Source organism: Sinocyclocheilus anshuiensis, unplaced genomic scaffold, assembly GCF_001515605.1.
Source record: "Sinocyclocheilus anshuiensis isolate Anshui unplaced genomic scaffold, SAMN03320099.WGS_v1.1 scaffold163, whole genome shotgun sequence".
Classification (NCBI taxonomy): Eukaryota; Metazoa; Chordata; class Actinopteri; order Cypriniformes; family Cyprinidae; genus Sinocyclocheilus; species Sinocyclocheilus anshuiensis.
Window position 1 is genome coordinate 1,644,171 of NW_015548223.1, and position 4,295 is coordinate 1,648,465.

Sequence of the window (4,295 nt, forward strand, 5' to 3'; positions counted from 1 at the left end):
CACACACACACACACATTTATACAATAACATAACATTTATATAATTTATATTACTACATTTTAGATATTTTCATGTCTTTACATTTGAATGTACATGAATTACTGATCTGTTGCATATTATATTATATTATAATTTGTTTAGTTTATATATATATACATATATATAATAAAAATAAGAGAGACCACAATTGCTACATTTGTAAGGAAGGCTATCTTACAATCTTAGGGTATTACATGAATTACTGATCTGTTACAGTATACATAATATTATATTACATTATTTGTTAAAATACAGACATATACAAAATAAAATAGAAATAAAAATATTGTTTTATGATATTAATTGGTTATATGTAAAACAAACAAACAAACATTGCATAAAAAATGAATATAATTTATACAATAATATATTTATATAATTTATTTTTAATACATTTAACATATTTTCACGTCTTTACATTTTAATGTACATGAATTACTGATCTTTCATATTATTTATAATTTTATATTATATTACATTATATTATGGTTAAGGGGTTTGTTTTCAGATCATTGACGCTCAGTTTGAGCAATACTGAGAGTGATGCTTATCTTAAAAACACCACTAATCAGTTAAGTGTCTTAACTGACCTGTAGTAAAAGTGTCGGACACTGGCTCGCTCTCCTCCAGACCTTTCACTGCAACAAGCGACAGCTGATACGTCTCTCCAGGAATCAGACTGGTCAGCGAAACCTGAGACTGTGACCCGTCCGCCGTCAAGATCATGGGAGCACCTGGAAAAACACAGACGAGAAGCAAGACTTAATGCATGAATTTCATCAGAGCGTCTCAAAATTTGCTCAATGTCTCTGTTGTTTGTATATATCTAATATAATGTTTTCAATCATTTTCAGGACCGGTACTCGCCTCCTTGGATGGGGACGTAAGTGATCCTGTAGGAGTCCGGTTGGGATCGCGGTCGAGTCCAGGAGACCACAGCTGTTGTGTCCGTCATGTCAGAGAAACGAAGGTCCCCTAGAGCTCCAAGGCCTGCCAGACAGCAACGCAGATACATATTTAGCAACAGCAAGAAAAAATGTTGAAAAAATTGGGAAAATGATCCACCCAGGGTCCTTATGCCCATTAAGTTATGACGTTAATTCAAACAGCCACTGGAAAATGGACAAAGAAATGGCCACTGAACTGCAGGTGAAGCAGGCCTTTCCCTGGTGCAATGAAAAAAGGCCTAAAAGAAAGATTCATTAGTCATAATAGTGCAAGAAACCATTTTTAACATGATCAATCATGCCAAAACCATTCAATTGCATTCCACAAATTTTACCTGGAGCGAGATGATGACAAAAAGAAGGCATGTTATTTTGATCATAAACCGACACACAGACATTAGTTCTCAGTGCATGCGGACAAATTAACGTCACGTTTCCCAACAATGAAGACTTGATGGTTTAGTAGTGAAATGAACACTGGGAGACTTTCCTCTGGATGCATGAACACGCATAACGTTCCTTCATAAGAGCATGCAAGGTTAAAGTCAACGTCAACTGAAAACCAACCAACGTCTTACTTCATGAAGTTTTGTCAAAACTTCCGATTATAGTGTCTAAAAACCCACTTTTCACCCAATAGATCAAGTCAAGCACCAAGCAGTCTTTTTCTTGTTGATTATCCAGTTGAAATGCATGAAGTAAAATGGCATTTAGCTTCAGACTTTGATTCCATCCAGTCGGAGGAAATCAAACATGTTTGATGTTTTAAGCTGATTTTAGGACACATATTGTTTTCATTTGTCATGCGTCTCCTAGCAACAAGTTGTACATTTCTGAGTGAGTTTGTTGTGATCGGAATGGATTTAAAGTGTGGTAGTGTGTGTCCTCAGTCGTTTAGTGTATGACGCCCAGTGTGACTATTTAAAAAGTCGGTAAGTGTATGATTCCTAGTGTTTTAAAAATCTGTTCAAATTTTAAAAGTCGCATAGTGTATTCCAGCCTTTAGTTGAACGTTTGTCTAATGTTCTTTAAAGGTTACTTCTTGCTACTTGTTTCACGTGGTTCAGAGAACATTCAAAAGTAATGTTTACATTTGAATGTACGTGAATTACTGATCTGTTATATATTACATTACTTGTTAAATTAAATGCATATTATATAAAATAAAAACATTATTTTGTGATATTAATTTATGTAAAACAAACATTGTTTATAAAAATAAATAAAATAAAAACTATTAGTTTACATTATTTTGTTTTAAATAAAAATTGAATACATATTTATACAATAATATACTATTTATATCATTTTAAACATTTTACGTTAATAGAATGCTCGTTTAAAGCTATCTGAAACATTTTAGTTGAATGTTTATCTAATGTTTTTTTTTTTTTTTTTAAATGTTACTGCTTGCTACTTGTTTCAGGTTCAGAGAATATTCAAAAGTAACATTCCCATAATGTTCGCAAAATTACAAATTTTAACATTCCCTTAATGTTTGCTCTAAATACAAATAACCAAGAAAAAAAGTAAAAAAAAAAAAAAAAATATGTGAAAAAAACATTTTCATAACTTAATGGGAACATTAGCACAACATTCTTAGAACATATTTTTGTTATAGTTGTTATATACAGTGCAAAGCCAGCCATTCAGTGGAAAACACAATTCAAATATGGCATCACACATGTGTATGCACATATTTTTAAGGGAATTGGACCAGTGGAGCATGAACTGTTCATACAAGCAGCGCCAGAAACAAAATGCTTTACTGATGGAGGAGACCTGGCAAATAAAGAAAGGACAGTGTTCAGGAGGTAGCTGAGTTGTGTAGGAGTTTCCCAACCAAAGCTTATATCAACAGCAGGTCATCATCTAGAATTTGGACTGTAACTTCTAAAAGAACGTGTAAACACAGGACATGTTCTTGCGTTGCATCTGCACTATTTTTTATTTTTGTTTAATTGTCATCTTCATGTGTCATGGCTTCTGTTTTCTACTCTAGTATTTCATTTTGTGCCTTTCTAGATCAGTCTAGAAACTACAAAAGAATCCGCAGCTGAAGCAACACATGTAAATGTATTTATGTTGCAATCACTATTTTGGGAAAAAGCTATCACACATTGAAAAAACAAACAAACAAACAAACAAAATAACTAAGCAGCCCTGAAACTACGTAAATGTAGGTTGAGCAGCAATACTGCATAATGTATTAAGTCTTCAGATTATTTGGCCTTACTCTACTGGGAGATTCTTATGGAAGCTCGTTTCCGCCACTGAATAAAACATTTTTAAAAAAGGTAATTGCGACTTTTTATCTCACAATTCTGACTTTTTTCCTCAACCGTTAAAATTATAATCATTTGTACAATCTTTCATTCCATGTCATGAGAGTTTGGAATTATTTCGTATTCTCTTTAATGGTTCCATCATTCTTAATTTCCAGGTGCAGACACGCCACCATCCGTACTGTATTGATCAGAGCTGTTAGTCTGTGGAGACTCGGAGCTTCTGTGTGTGTGTGTGTGTGTGTGTGTGTGCAGATATGATGAGGAATGGAGCAATGAGGAAGATGATTCCGAGAAGAGGAAGAAAGAGCTCGGAGATCTCTTCAGGAAACAGTTGATGCTGAGAAGGGTGAGCACACGGACGGGGCACTCACTAGCAAAAGGACAAATAGTGAATCTCAAAACATATCCAGTTCACTCTGCACTCCAAAAAATTATGGAAGCCCATTTCCGACACTGAATAAAAAATAAACAAGGTAATTGCGACTTTTGATCTCACAATTCTGAATTCTCTAAATTATTTTTTTCTTGAATTTGCGAGTTTATATCTCGCAATTCAAACTTTTTTGCTTGCAATTGCGAGTTAATATCTCGCAAATCTGACTTTTTCTCGCAATTCGAGTGCTATTGTCTATGGAAGCCCATTTCTGCCACTGAATCAAAAATGGCAACTGTGACTTTTTATCTCGCAATTCTGACTTTTTTTCCTCAGAATTGCGTGATATAAACTCACAATTGGGAGTTAAAAAGTCATATTTGTGAGATTCTGAGAAATAAAGTCAGAACTGCGAGATATAAACTCATAATTCTGACTTTTTATCTCAGTATTGTGAGTTTATATCTCGCAATTCTGAGTTTATAACACGCAATTGCTAGTTATAAAGTCAGAATTGCGAGATATAAACTCACAATTCTGAGAACATATCAGTCTTTTTCCTCCCATCAAAATTGGACTTTAAAGGGGTCATATGATGCGATTTAAATTTTTCCTTTCTCTTTGGAGTGTTACAAGCTCTTGGTGCA

General features: G+C 33.9%; 1 pseudogene; it reads right to left on the reverse strand.

Moving 5' to 3' along the window:
- LOC107654294 (tenascin-like) overlaps positions 1-4,295 on the reverse strand; it is a 58,686-nt pseudogene that overhangs the window by 7,779 nt on the left and 46,612 nt on the right.